Genomic DNA, 16658 nt, shown 5'->3' with positions numbered 1-16658 from the left:
CTCTTTTCACAACCTCAAACAACTTATAAAGTTTTAACTTTTGTCTTGAAAGGTCATTCTTCAGAAAGTCGCTCTATTAAGTAGTTCTTTCTTGCAAATTTTCTTTTTAGAATGATTGCAACTCATACCTAGTGTTTGTTAAAAATAAATAAACAAGTCATGTATCTCAAACCCCAAGATATGAAGTTTTAAAAGCCTAATGAGGTTAATCCTAGAATAAAACTAAATGATAAACAATACGTAAAATCAAGTTCCATTCTCATATCAATCTTTATTCATTCCTAATTGTAAACTTATATTATATTGTGCGACCCAAATGTCACCTAGCAATAGTAAACGATTATCACATCAATTAGGCAACATGTAGAAATCCACTATCAATTATCTACGAGGATATTACCAAGATATATCTAATTAGGTGTGACTGGTAAGACTAACAACAGAATTGCTAGTATGAACTAGGCATGACCTCATGACCATGCATCATCTAACTTATGTCACACATTTTAATGACTCGTAGATGATTCATAGATTTGAGAAATTTCAATGCACACAACGTATTGATTGACCTAGTTGCATAGATAAATTTGAGAAATTTCAGTGCACACAACGTATTAAATTACGAGTAATTTGAATCTATTTAAGTTAAAGCATTACATATGATGAATTTATCGTATCATAAAATTAAAGGTTAAAAGACCTAGACAATCATCCTTGTGAAGTTTGAATAATCATAGTCTATGTGGGTCATCAACTAGTCATCCAAGATTTTTCACTAAAGATTCACAAGTCAATACTAATAATTGAATATTACCATTTTTTTTTTTTTTTTTTGAAAGAATTGAATATTATCATATGATTATCCTTTGTTAATTAGTGATGGCTAGTGTGCCTAGATGATTCATGAGTCATGACTTACACGTCGTTCAAGTTCACGTAATCAGATGACATTGCAACAATTATGTCACGAAAGTCCTAGTAACTTTGCAAGAATTTGTTGCTGTTTGTTAAACCTAATGCCTTGTCTTTTTATTGGTTTGTTAAGATTAAAGGGCTGACACAAATTAGTAAATTATAAATTCAAGAATCTATACTAATTTTATATAGTTAAAAGTGTTCCAATGAAATTTATGACCTATGTAATTAGGAGAAGATTTAGTCGTGAATTAAATAATACGAGTAATAATAATAATGATAATCATAGTGGTGGTGGTTAAAAGTTTATAATAAATTTGAATAAGATTCAACAAGTTCCAATCACGTTTAATCAATTTAGATTAAGGTCATTTTAAATTATAAGTTCATGTCCAATTTTGGATTTTCTATTACTAAAAAATTATAATTCTATAGTGGTCATATGATAAGTGAGTATGTGACTAGGTATGCCAGATCGCCAGTGGGGCGGGCCAAGTAGGAGACCCGCGTGGGGTGAGGATGAGTCTTTGTTTGGCGGGTAGTGGGGCGAGGATGGGGATGGGGATAAAAATCATACTCGTCATGGATGATGGGACGGGGTGGATTTTACGTTGTACCTGCCCCACTTCGTACCCGCCTCATCCCATCTCACACCCACATCTATATATTTTTAAGAGTAATATACACAACAAGGTACTGAACTTTGCTATTTGTATCAGACAAGGGACTGAACTTCTAAATGTATCAGGCAAGGTACTCTCAGGCAAGGTACTAAACTTTGAACCTACTGTAACCGGTTTAAGCATAGAAAAAAAAAAGGAAAGTTTAATATTCTGACAGAATTTAATGAAGGTACTGAACTTTGGCAATTTTTCAAAAAATAAGTAGCCGTTACAATTTACTCAAAAACTTGAGATTCTATAAATATTTGGCTCCATTTTTTGCCATTCCACAGCACCAGAATCACATCATCTGCATTGAAAAAAAATTCACAAAATTATTAAGTTGAAATTTTTTTTAGCAATTTGGTTATATAAATTTAAGGGATGTCTAGGAGTAGTTCTGGGATGAGTGTTGGTTCAAAGAGATGCAACTGTGGACTGTTAGTGTCCAAGAGCAGGGCATGGACAAAGGATAATCCTGGTAGGAGGTTCCTTGCTTGCCCTGATTATGATGCAGACACAGGAAGAAGGGGCTGCAAGTACTTCAAATGGGTGGATCAGGAGGATCCAACCAGTTGGCGGACAGAGGTAATTCAAGGGTTAATGCAAGAGAAACAGGAGTTGAATTCTGAATTGTTGAGTATGAGGAAGGAACTGAGGCAATGTAAGCAGCATGTTAGGAAAATAGAGAGTGATTACCTGCTGTTGAAGATGAGAAGGGCTGCTAGACTTAACCTAGGGGGTTAACTGTGATTTATGGAAAGTGGTTGTTATGATATTTGTAGGTTTTTGTTGGTATATGTTTAGGATGTAATGTATTGCCAATAATAATATATGTAATGTAGATCAGGTTTACCTTACTGCTTGCCTTTTCTCTTAGATCTTGCTAGGTCCTGTAATCACATTATGTAATGACTTGCTTGATTAATGAATGGAAATGATATTGAAGTACTCAAATGAATTTGTATTTGCATAACTTGTAATACCTGCAATGCTTGACTAGAAATTACATATGATTGGCTCTGTTGGCTTGACAGAGGGTAGTCTTGACTGAAAGAGTACACAGTCTGATCTCCCTCATAGTCACTGTAAAATGCTCTCTGCACTTGTTGCCTTGGTGGAGCAGCTTGTGCAGAAGGTGGAGGGTGTGCTTGAAAATTTGCAGGCTGTAAAAATAGTAGTGTTAATGACCTATTATCAACAGATAGAACAATTTACAAATTAATAAAGTAGTGAACTTACAGTAGCAACTCTTTGATATCCATTGGGGTAAGTGTAGACCCCAACCCCTCTCATGTGCATTGGAACAGTAGGAGTTGTAGATGCTTCCTGTTCTGATGCACTGGGTTGGTTATGTGTGTTCTGTTGCCTTTCTTGACCAGAGTTTTTGCAACCTCTTTTGTTATGGACACCACACAAGCTGCATTTCATGGTTGTTCCAGTCTTTCTCAACCTGCCAGTTGCTGTTACTTCTCCCACCTGATACCTCCTATTTTTCTTGGGTCTTCCTTGAATTTTCTTTAATTTTGGTGCAATGACAACACCATCAGCTTCAGGCCACTCTTGGGGCCCATTCAAAGGCTCTAGAAGGTAGTCATATGCATTGAGATAAGTCTGTTTTGTGAAGTACTCATTCACATAATGCTCAGGCTCATCCACTTTGTTCCACACAGCAACCACAGCATGTTTGCAAGGAATTCCACTTATTTGTTAAGCATTGCAACTGCAGGTTCTGTGTTGTAAGTTGACCACAAATTTGTCTTGGGTAGCACCCTGCCTCACCCCATAACAGAAACCCCCATCCTAAAAAGCATTCCACCCCCTTGCTCATATCTTATTTCTCTCAAGAGTCTTTTGGATCCTAGGGCATAATAGTATGTCTTTGTTGCCTATTTCATCTCTTTTTTTTGTGAAGCCTCTCCATTAATCCTTCTCTAATATCTTCTAACATAGTGATAATGGGCTTATGCCTTGAGGTGAGAATGTAGGCATTGAATACTTCAATCATGTTGTTGTCCACACTATGACAACAGGACATAGGGGTGTAGAATTCCCTACACCACTTCTTGTAATTTCTGTTCAGCAAATCCTCTGCAGCATCTTCTGATATTGCTCTCATCTTATCAATGTTTGCTTTAAAATCATTTTCTGTGTTGCTCTTTGCAATTATCCAAAATTGCTTCCTATATTCAAGCCCTCCTCCAAATACAGTCCTGAAATTGCAGTATACATGTCTGGCACACACTCTTGTCTCAGCCTCTGGGAATATAGCTACAACAGCTGCTAATAAGCCTTTTTGCTGGTCTGACATGAAAGTGTATCCAGCCCCTTGTTGTGTCCCCAAGTCATCTGCAAGTAGGGAAAAAAAAATCAGGTCCAAGTATCTGTTTTTTCAACCTCTACAACTGCCCATGCAATAGGGAACATTTGATTGTTCCCATCCCTTCCCACTACAACAAGTAATTGACCACCAAAAGGCCCTTTTAGGAAGCAGCCATCAAGAGAAATAAATGGCCTACAACCTACAAGGAAACCCTTCATTAGAGCCTCAAAACATATGTACAATCTCTTAAACACGTGATCATTCAACTGCAATTTCACAGTGTTCCCACTGTTACACCTCCTTATTTCTGCAGCATACCTAGGCAGGAGAGAGTACTGCTCTTCATACTCTCCCACAATATTAGCCTGCCCCTTTTTCCTTGCCCTATATGCCATTAGTCTGCTCACTTTCAGTCCTTTATCTAACCAAAGTGTCTGAATGATGTCATGGACCTTCATGTAAGGGTTAACTCTAAACCTATTTGCAAAATATTCTGCAATCAACTTTGAATTCATTCTCTTTATCTGCATAAACCTCCCACAAGTATGCTCCCCATTGTGAAGTTTAACCTGAAAATTCCTTTTACCCTGCTCAAAGGATGCCCATATCTTCCAAGGACAACCCTTTGCAAAATTTCTGCATTTAGCCCCAACCCTATTTAGATCATTCCTATAAAAATGTAAATTCCTTCCACACTCAATTGTGTATTTTGCTAAAGCTTTCCTGAAGTTCACAGCATTTTCAAATTTCTGTCCTATAAAAAAATTAGACTTTATATTGTCACTCTCAATAGCTCTCTACCTTTTTTCACCTTGAGGTGGCATAAGGTATCCAAAGTCATCATCATCCTCATTTTCACTAGGGCTGTCAACATCACTTTCACCCTCCCAATCATTGGCAATGAAATCAGCTTCCCCACCCTTAGATTCTGCTACCCTCTTTAACATATCCATCTCCTCTTCATAACTCTTTTCCTCTAACTTATGTTGGCTTACCTTACTCCTAGCATTGAGGAGTTCATCATCATCCTCATCTGTCCCTTCACTATCATAATCAACATCAACCCCAACATCTTCATTATCCCTAGGTGCTGAACACCCTACCCCACCACCAGTAAGCAAGTCAGTGAAAGATCCATGACCCAAACCCATACCAGTTGTATGTAATGTAGCCCCTAACTCATGTTCTGTGTAGATATGAATTACCTTAAACTCAAACAAAAGAGACAAGAAATGATCAATTGTCTTACTATCAAAAGCCAAGAACCTAATACCATCAGCCATTGTTTTCCTAGGATCTAAGTAATGCATCTTCACAATGTCATCATGTCCTAAAAACTCAATTATATTCTTCACATAATCTGAATCCACACACTCAGGTATGTCCTCAAAGACATTAACCCTACCCCCACTATAATACATATCCCCCCTAACCAACCATTGACCACCATGATGAACCACAATGCAAGGGTTCAAAGCCATTATTCTGTCAAAAAGTAATGTAACACAACTTTAGATTTACCAAACCATGATCATCACAATCTATTTTAGTTATGATTACATATGTTTCTACAATCTATTTTATATATGTTTCTCAATCAATTTAAGTTATAATTAACACAATATTCATTAATTATACACACATAATTCAGTTCATATTACATATGTTTCACATTCTAATTTAGTTTGGATGAACACAATATTCAGTTATGATACACCATGATCATCAAACATAAACAACACTTAATTAAATCAAACATAAATAACAACATTAAACAGGTTGATAAATAACCATAAACCATTCCAATTCAACTTTTATAAACATCCAAATCCAAAAACCAGCATTGTTAATTGTTTACAAAAGCAGACATAGTTAAAATGAAACTAAACAATGTCATGGTAGTGACAAAATCACAAAAGGCCCTACATTTTGTCACTCCAAAAGACTACCTTCCCATGACATTGAATAACTACCTATAAACACCATAATTAGCTTAACTAAGCAGCATCATGACTATACATTCATTCCTAATCAGCTGCACCAAAAAGAAAAACCCCTTCCTACCCTACCCTCAGCCTAGGTCCCCTAATCCTCCTTGAAGAGCAGAGGGAATCCATCGAAGTACATCGTCATGTCTTTGGTCATCCAGGAATGGAAGTCCCTGCCCCCATTAAAGACGATGTCCTTCAGAACCCACTCCGCCAGGCCACTTCAGCATGTGGGCCATAAAAGGGGAGACGGAGAGCCAAGTGACGGAGGCGCCACCAAATTCTCCACTTCTTGCACACCAGCTGGACGTTCACTTTGTCCTCCCAGTTAACTCTGCTGAAGATATGGGTTATGAGGAGGTCCTGTTGGCTGAACATAGGGTGAGCGTGCCCAAGAGCGTCCATACCTAAGGCCGAATCAAGGTATATATCAGTTTCTATCTAGTTCATGTGTTAACCCCTGTTTTACCCACACACCCATTACATCAAAACCCTAACCTAAATTGCATATTCTCAACACACTAACAAAAATTTATATGATCAACTATGTTTTTCATAGTCTTTACACACTAACAACACAAAATCATGAACAATTTTGAGAAAAAAAAAAATTTAACTCATAATTCTAATCAACAAAATACCAAAACAGAGAAATAAACAACTATCACTATCAGAATTTAACACAAAACAACAAAGAAAAGGAATATACCTTCTTTTAAGTAGAGCTTAGCGTACTTGCAGGAGTTACACTCTGAATCAGCAGGCCACATTAATGAACACACACGTTTGAGAATTCCTCTCTGTTTAGGGTTTATGTGAAAGAAGATGAAAATGATCTTTTTACCTTCCTTCAATTCTTTATATAGGAAGAAATGAGTGGTGGAAAGGCATCTGCCTTTTGAGTTCGCGCGCCAAACGAAGCTCATGATGGCTTTTTGCATTCTCGAGGCTTTCTCTGACAGATTTTTTTTTTATTAAACTCTTAAATTCGAAGTAACCTGAAGCAACTGGTAGCAAACGGAAAGGTAACTTGCTCAAATGGTCATAGTACTCTAATTGATACATTTGTAAGTTCAGTACCTTAATTGATACAAATAGCAAAGTTTAGTACCTTGTAGTGTACATTACTCATATTTTTAAAAACAAAATTATATACTTTGATACTATTTTATTTAAAAAAATTATGTAAAATTAAATTGTAGATATAATAATTTGTAATACACTAATATTATAACTAAAAAAAGTGTATAATTCTAACAATAATTTTTTTTAATCTATATTAATTATATTAAATTGTGTATTGGAAGGTGGGGATTAGGCAGGTTTTAGGTGGGGATTAAGTGGAGATGGATATCCAAGTGGGGGTGGGGCGGAGATGGTTTTGGAATTGTACCCGCCGGGGCGAGGATGAGGATGAAATTTGGAACCGCCACGAGGATGGGGATAGGGATGGAGATGAATATTTTAGGTGGGGATCTGATAAATGTGAAGGCCAATATCCACCCGCCCCATTGATATCCCTATATGTGACTATCATAATGTTTTAATGATTATTTAGTTCTTAATTATTAAATAACAAATTTTCAATGTTATAAATTATATTACTTTATTATTGGTATAAGATAGTATTATCAACATGTTTTATCTATCAAATTTTTAGTTTCAGATATGTAAATTTTATTCATATTTAATAATTTTTCGAAAAATATTTATTTTATATTAGATTAAATTTTCAAAAATTATATTTACATTGTAAATATTAGAAAACTAATTGTGTCCGTGTTATAATGTGAAATTAAAAAGAAATTGATTATATTATTTATCATTAAATAATATGGTACTCATATTTCAAATGACCACAGTAAAAACATCTTTTATAACAGCAAATAAACAATTAAGTGATGAACTTTATACAAAAAGTGATGAACTTACATAGGCTTTACAACTTTACACTAAAACACGATAATCTTTTTTTAAAAGTCACCATTAACCATAATATGGACATCGTGTAATTTAGGGTTTTTTGTCAAAAACTACCTAATGCAACCTAAAATTTGTGAGAAACTACTTAATAAAAGAATCTACGACCTTATAAAAGGTAAAATGTTGTAAGGTACTACCTTTGGCCGAATTTCCACCGTTAATCTAATTTTAAGGCATCAACCTACCTCAAACCACCCCCGAAACCACCACATATGTTGCTTTTCAAGGTGGTAAGGTTATTTTTGATGTGGTTAGAAGATATTCCAAATTGGTGAGGGTTGTTTAATTTCGTGGTTCTAGATTTTGATTTTTGGGGTTAGAGGTGGTGGTTTTGGGATTGGAGGGTGGTTTCGGCTTGGTGAAGGCAATTTCAAATAGATTGTGTTGGTTCAAGGGTGAAAGCGGTGGTTTTGGGGGTGTTTTGAGGTGGTTCAATTGTGGATTTTCGGCGGAGGTAATATTTTACAACATTTAATATTTTGTTAGGTAGTTACTTACAACATTTACCTTTTATTATGTAGTTTTTACAACATTTTTTTTATTAGGTAGTTTCTCACAAAATTTGGGCTTTATTCAATTAAATTTTAAAAGTGAATCATTTTGGCTCAATTGAAAAAGTTACTTCTTCCGTTTACTTGCAACACTTCCCTAAAAAGAAAATGTCACAATCCTTGCAACACACTATAAAAAGAAAGTTACTTTAGGGAAAAACTATACTATTTCTCTTATTTAAAACACATGGCCCACTAAATTACAATCCTAACAACCACTCATCCTATTTTAAAGTTTATTATATCTGTAAACCCCACCTTTCTTAATTACCGCGCTAAAGGGTGTGTTGCATCTAAAATAAAACGGAGGAAGTATTAATATATATATAGGGCTTTTAGAGGGAGTAGGTTTTTTGATTGGGTTTTCATATATCCTCCTGTTTCTAAAAAACTTTTATATGTATAGTACTTAATAAGTTAATTTAGAGTATAACAAAACCAATAAAGGATAGCATACGTGGGATACATTATAATACTCGTAAAAAGATTGAGTCAATATGACAACTAATTAAAAAGGACGGAGAATTTTTTTCAATTAAAAAAAAAGGGACGGAGAATCCTAACTCTTTTTATTGACATATCAAAACATAAAGTAAGAAAGTGTTAGGAAGTTACCCCCATATGAAAGGTCCAGGAAAGTATTGTAGGAAACTAATTAAGCCAAAAAGCGTTAAATTCATGAATGACATGTAAAAGTATATAGATATTCAGTATGAAGTTAACTGTAAAATACTTTGTATAATCATTTTAAATATGTCACACCATGAAAATGGTAAATAATCTGGAGTATCATGAGAAAAAAATATTCAAAAACGACTTAAAAAAAAAAAGATGAAAATAACTTTTTTTTTTTTTTTTAAAAAAAAAAAAAAAAAAAAAAAAAAAAAAAAAAGTGGGAAACTACATTGAATCTTCTTAGAACGCGTTACATGTGATTACTTGTATTCACGTATCCTATATTTATAAACCAAGGAAACCAAACCAAACCAAAATATTAACTTCCCAAGGTCCATTCATCTCTCTCAGACTCTCAGTTGATTCTTTTTCCTTCATAACTATGGAATTACACCAACGTAAAACCACAAACCATTCCAACAACATCGACAACGATGACATACCATTCGTTCCGAAACCTAAAAAACTATGGAGTTTGCCATGCAACACAGTTTACTTCATTGTTGCACTATCCAAAAATATCCTTACCAATAACACCCAACACACCAGAAGCGTTGTTGCCCGTTCTCGGTCCTACATTGTTGTTGATGTTGAATCTGATTCTAGTTCTTTTATCCATGATGACGTTCAAGCAACGTTGTCGTTTCCATTTGAAATAGACCAAAAGATTCTTACGTCCATGACGAGGGAAAAGGACGTCGAATCTCTTTCGAAACTTGGTGGTGTAAAGCATCTTGCTTTTACGCTAGGAACAAACAATGCACTTGGTGTAAGTAGCACCAACACTACTGAACTTTTAAACAGAAAGACTGTTTATGGGTCTAACGTTTTCCAAAAACCACCGAAAAAAGGCTTTCTAAGCTTTGTTATTGAAGCATTGAAAGACACCACAATCATCATACTATTTCTTTGTGCATGTCTCTCCCTTGTATTTGGCATTAAACAGCATGGCCCGAAAGAAGGGTGGTATGATGGGGGAAGCATCATCATTGCTATATTTCTTGTTGTTTCTGTTTCTGCCATCAGCAACTTCAAGCAGAGCCGACAGTTTGAAAAGCTCTCAAGCGTTAGCAATGACATACAGGTTGAAGTGTTGAGAGATGGTCGTCGCCAGCATGTATCCATCTCTGAAGTTGTTGTGGGTGATATCGTCTTTCTGAAGATAGGGGATCAAATTCCGGCTGATGGGTTATTCTTGGATGGTCACTCCCTGAAGCTGGACGAGTCAAGCATGACAGGAGAAAGTGATCATGTTGAGGTAAATGACAAAAATAATCCGTTTTTGTTCTCTGGTACAAAGGTCACAGATGGTTATGGGAGGATGCTGGTTACTTCAGTGGGTATGAACACAACATGGGGTGAGATGATGAGTTCCATAAGTCAGAATTTGGAAGAAGAGACTCCATTACAGAAACGCCTCAACAAGCTCACCTCATACATTGGTAAGGTCGGTCTTCTTGTTGCATTGCTAGTTCTTCTAGTCCTGTTGATTCGTTACTTCACCGGGCATACTAGAGATGAACATGGAAATCGAGAATACAATGGAAAGAAAACAAGAGCAAATGATGTCATGAATGCAGTCATAAATATTGTTTCTGCTGCGGTAACCATTATAGTAGTTGCCATTCCTGAAGGTCTCCCATTAGCTGTGACATTAACCCTCGCATATTCAATGAAGAAAATGATGGGAGATAATGCCATGGTTAGGAAACTCTCAGCTTGTGAGACAATGGGGTCAGCCACTACCATATGTACCGACAAAACTGGTACTCTAACTCTTAACCAAATGAGTGTCACTGAATTCTGGCAGGGCAAAGAAGTTGTACAAAGGCCCTTTTCTTTGTCGAAGAATGTTCATGAATTACTTCATCAAGCTGTTGGCTTGAACACAACAGGAAGTGTCTGTCAAACACCTTCAGAATCAACTCCTGAGATATCCGGCAGTCCCACAGAGAAAGCAATCCTTAAATGGGCTGTTTGTGATTTGGGGATGGATATGGGCATTCTGAACAAAAGCTTTGAGGTTCTGAAAGTTGAGACATTCAACTCGGAAAAAAAGAGAAGCGGGGTTATGGCTAGGATGATGAGTAGCAACAGAGTGCATATACATTGGAAGGGAGCAGCGGAGATGATACTAGCCATGTGTTCGAGCTATTACGACCAAGAAGGGATGCCTGTGATGTTGGAGGAAAAAGATAAAGAATATTTCTGCAAAATGATTTACAATATGGCGGCTCAAAGCCTAAGATGCATTGCTTTTGCTCACAAACAAGGAGAGGAAGACGGTGTCATGCAGCAGCTCGATGATAGTGGGCTCACTTTGTTGGGTATAGTCGGATTGAAGGACCCATGTCGACCTGGTGTTCTAGAAGCAGTAGAATCATGCAGGAAAGCAGGAGTTAGTGTCAAAATGATAACAGGAGACAATATTTTCACTGCAAAAGCGATAGCTACAGAATGTGGAATCCTCAAACCAGACAACCAACTACATGAAGCTGTCATAGAAGGCGTAGAGTTCAGAAATTACTCACCTGAAGAAAGAATGGCTAAAATTGACAACATTAGAGTAATGGCAAGATCATCCCCATTCGACAAGCTTCTCATGGTCCAATGCCTGAAGCAGAAAGGCCATGTAGTGGCTGTGACTGGTGATGGTACAAATGATGCTCCTGCACTTAAAGAAGCCGACATTGGATTATCAATGGGTATCCAGGGCACTGAAGTTGCAAAAGAGAGTTCCGATATTGTCATCCTAGATGATAACTTTGCTTCTGTTGTCACCGTCTTGAGGTGGGGTCGATGTGTGTACAACAATATCCAGAAGTTCATTCAGTTCCAGCTGACAGTAAATGTTGCTGCCCTTGTAATCAATTTTGTTGCTGCAGTTTCTTCAGGAAATGTTCCTCTGACTGCAGTCCAACTGCTCTGGGTGAACTTGATCATGGATACCTTGGGAGCATTAGCTTTGGCCACTGAAGAGCCAACTAATGATCTCATGAAGAAAAAACCAGTCGGAAGAACCGAGCCACTCATAACCAAAGTCATGTGGCGAAACCTCATTGCACAGGCATTATATCAGATGGCTGTCTTGTTAACCCTACAGTTTAAGGGCCAGTCGATATTTGGAGTAGGGGAGAGACTAAAGGACACCCTCATTTTCAACTGTTTTGTGCTCTGCCAAGTATTCAACGAGTTCAATGCAAGAAAGCTGGAAAAGAAGAACATATTTGAAGGTATTCATAAGAATAGGTTATTTCTGGGGATAGTTGGAATGACAATTCTTCTTCAAGTGGTGATGGTGGAATTCCTCAAGAAATTTGCAGGTACTGAAAGGTTGAACTGGGGTCAGTGGAGTGCATGCATAGCAATTGCTGCAATGAGTTGGCCCATTGGTTGGCTTGTAAAATTTATTCCAGTTTCCAGCATGCAGAACAATCTCTCGGCACGCAGTTAAAAGTCCTGCCAATGACCATAAAACAAGCATCAGTCTCAATCAGATTATTAAACAGAGTCTTTGTTAATATTTCATAGTTAGTTGATTTAGAATCGTAAAACATCCTAGATTCATGAATAAGTCAATTACTTGAATGTATAATTCTTATTACATTACTTAACCTTTTAAGTATTCCAATCCACTTTGATATTAGATGAAAGGTACATCCACATGACGCGCCAACAACATTATATTTCCAAACATTTTAATTTACTTTTCAAACAAAAGGATAGTGTTTTAATTCCTGCACCCTAAAGCAAGGAATGCACACCAAGAGTTGATTATTGTTGTTTCACAATTCCACTCGGGTGTTTTGATGCAACTTTGCAAGGAAAAGAAGGGGAAATTCTTCAACAATAGTAGGTCCAACTACTATAACATATGTAAGGCATCACTCTATGAAAGAGTAAACAATAAGTGATTCAGAGTCTTCTAAGAAAGTTAGGGGTATGCATGGCTAGTATAAATAAAGAAAGATAAAATTCCAAAATTGTCATTCTGATAAGCCTTTTCTTATTAGTTATCATCTTGCTAGCCCAACAATCGTTTTAAAAAAAAAAAAAAAAAAAAAAAAAAAAAAAAAAGGATAAAACCTCACAACTGATATGATCATGTCTGAAGTAAAGAAAATTATATCGTAAATAATTTTTAAAATTTCGCTAACACCAAAATACACCATTTGTTTAAAAATGACTCCATCCAAAAGCAAATGAATCAAACTGGAAATAGAAAATTGTGAAAAAAGACCTTTTAAATGATTGATTTTTTGAAAAAAGACCTTTTAAGTGAAAACTTGTGAAAAAGGACCTGTTAAGTTATACTTCCTCCGTTTTCTTTTACTTGCAACACTTCCCTAAAAAGGAAATGTCACAATACTTGCAACACACTATAAAAGGAAAGTTTCTTTAGGGAAAAACTATACTATTTCCCTTATTTAAAGCACATGCCCACTAAATTACAATCCTAACAACCACTCATCTCATTTTAAAGTGTATTATATCATGTGAACCCCACATTTCTAAAATACCGTGAAAAAGTGTGTGTTGCATCTAAAAGAAAACGGAGGAAGTATTTTGTTTGTATAAGGTACTTGTGTGAGCTTGCGAGGTGGTCAATCTTGGAGCTCCGGTGGTGTTCACTATCACAAATTAGTCACATGACTTATTTTCAAAAAAAAAAAATATTCCCCCCTTTCCCGACCTCCGTGAGAATATTATATGAAAGGGTTCGGTCGAGAAATGATGGAAATTTGGGGGAAAAAAAACGTGACTAATACGTGATAGTCAACCCCGAAGCTCCGGTGTTGACCACCATGCAAGCTCACCCAAGTACCCCATTCGAACAAAATACAACTTAAAATGTCCTTTTTCACAAATTTTCACTTAAAAGGTCCTTTTTCAAAAAGTCGACCACTTAAAAGGTCATTTTTAACAATTTTCTCAACTGGAAATACTCAACAATGAAGCCTAAAAATTCAATTTTCCACCCACTATTTTACAACTTATTTTAAAGATTAAGTAGCCCCTAACAATATTAGAATATTGATGGATCAGCACAAAATCTGTTGACTTCAGTCCAATGGGAAGAAACTCCTTGATGGCAAAGCTTGAATCTCTGGTCTTTAGAGACCAAAACCAATATATTACATTTATGGAATTTCACCACGGTACTAAAACAACATCACCTATTCACCTATGTTTTGTACACAAATTACATAGAGCTGAAGATAAGTGACAAGGATCCTATTGTCCGAATGAAGTTTCTACAACACCAATTCCAAATTTCTAAAACACCTATCACTGTCCTTATTGTGAGGTGAAATAGACTATTATTACAACGCATGAATCCAGGTTGAAAGCATGCTGGAGACACGCTATCCATAATCCATATTACACAAACATAAATTTGAATGCCTCTCAAATTCTCAATATAAGCAAAGGTCTCCTAACCAAAGCAATCGATCCATCTCAAAAACCATTCTCCTGTAAAACCTCTGACAGCATAAATTTATATATTTTGCTCTGTGAAGTGAAGCTTGAAGAGGGATTGCTCATTTATCAATTTTCACTAGTAGATTCAGATATTCTAGACACCATCATTCAACACCAACATCCAAAATGATAAATACTCACTTACCAGATAAGACAAGAAACCTTTTGCAGGTTGACTTGACATTCACAATCCTATTATTCTTATACTTAGTGACTGCATTTGACTGAAAATAACCTCAAAGCTAAAGCCAAAATGAAAAAGGGCGTTACAGCAGCACAAGAACAACTCATGGAGGCTTGAATAGGAGTGTGGGATATGTATGTATAAATGGGTTGTGGTTGGGTGAATATGTTCTTACACAGCTTTGAATTACGTTAAGTAAAACACTGTATGCTTCTCACTCGACCTAAGACTCCATCTTCGTCTTCAAGAACATAAATCATTCAGTATTTTTATTTTCTCACTAAACAGATCGTTACCAAAATAAATAAAGACTGGTTTCCATTTAAACTTTATGTCCAACTTATTTGGCTCATATGACAACATAAGGTAGCACAGGCTAATAACATGAAGGAGAAGATGAATAGATAATGATGAATTTAGCTAATAAGCATATTCAGAAATAAACAAGTCAGCCATGTCTTGAAGCCATGTGAGTATAAGCTCCTAGTGGGCTATCTCCTACACAAAGGAGATCCACCACAGATCACTATATATTCCGATTTGTCAAAAAAAAAGCTCATTCTTAAGTTGTAAAAGAGGATATGCTCCTAGTAGAAGCTATATCTACACAAATGAGACTATAATCAAACTTATGCTGTTCTAAATCATTCCAATTTTCACTTTCACCCAACCTTTGTGATACAATCAATATGCATTACAATCTATACATTTAAATTTTACATGTAGTGTAAGACTAACACATTCATGATCCACCCTTCCACAAGGTATGAATGAAGAAACTAAATATCCAACTCATTGTTATGTGCGTGCCTTGTATCATGAGAAGAAGAGGAGAATGCTAGTGGCATTGGTGCTATGGGTGGAGAAACTCATTCAAGCTAACCCAAGCTAGTTACAACACCAGTGAGTGCGAGGATGGTTATATACTGTGGCTCACCCACACCTTACCCAGAGCTGGCCGAACCTTGCCAGTGGCGGCCACGTGCATTTCCTCAATACGGTTTTGTTAATTTTATTTTGTTTCCTATTTTACGGCTTGCTCGTGTCAACTACGACATTATTAGCTACTCCGGTACTAGGTTATTCCTTGGGAAATAATTTAGGGTACTATTTGAAATTCCATATACAGAATACTAGTATAAAAAAAGGGAGCCATGATCATCAAATTAAGCCACATTAGAAAGACTTCATGTAAGTCTAAAAGCTCTCAAACCCCCCACTCGGCTACATGTGAACTAAGTCTCATCGACCGAACCACGTAAATTTTTGTGTCATCTGTTTCTTTTCTTTATTACACGGCCTATATCATAGCAAGTCAACATAAAAAAGAAATCCAAAATTCAATTTCAATCAATAGCCAATTCTATAAATGGGAGTCTTGCAATACCTAATAATCCCTCCATTTTAAAATTGTAGGATCCTTTGTTTAAGGTTAAAATTTGTTATCTTTGATTCTTTGCCCACTAAAATTATAATTATTCCTGTTGATAACAAGTTAAAAATATACCATCAAGCTTTAACAAAATCTCAAAATTAAGAATCACAATTTTATACAAGTACCATCAACCTTGACAACAATTAAAAAACAAAATGTCCATTGCACAATTACACCCTCTCACATTCTTCTGAAATCCAGGTTATCCTGTATTACTGTTATATATATAATTTGTGGAATGCCCAACAACCAGATCAATAAAAACATATGATTGACAATTTCTGATTAAAAAAAAAAAAAACACACACACACACACACAAATATGGGCGAAATTAACCATTAAAGTGCGTATTAAGCTAATAAAACAGTAAAATATCACCGAGAAAATGAAAAATCTGACCTTAAGAATTATGATCATAACTGCAATTTAAGGAATTCGGGATTTCTACAATTCCGCC

At 36.0% G+C, this 16658-nt stretch overlaps 1 pseudogene; it reads left to right on the top strand.

Moving 5' to 3' along the window:
• Nucleotides 1–9396: 9396 nt before the first annotated feature.
• LOC145626687 (calcium-transporting ATPase 12, plasma membrane-type pseudogene) lies at nucleotides 9397–12703 on the top strand (annotated as a pseudogene).
• Nucleotides 12704–16658: the final 3955 nt, after the last annotated feature.

Source organism: Chenopodium album, chromosome 4 (assembly GCF_948465745.1).
Source record: "Chenopodium album chromosome 4, dcCheAlbu1.1, whole genome shotgun sequence".
Classification (NCBI taxonomy): domain Eukaryota; kingdom Viridiplantae; phylum Streptophyta; class Magnoliopsida; order Caryophyllales; family Amaranthaceae; genus Chenopodium; species Chenopodium album.
The sequence above is the reverse complement of the archived record's forward strand: the minus strand, read 5'-3'. Positions and strand labels throughout refer to the sequence as shown.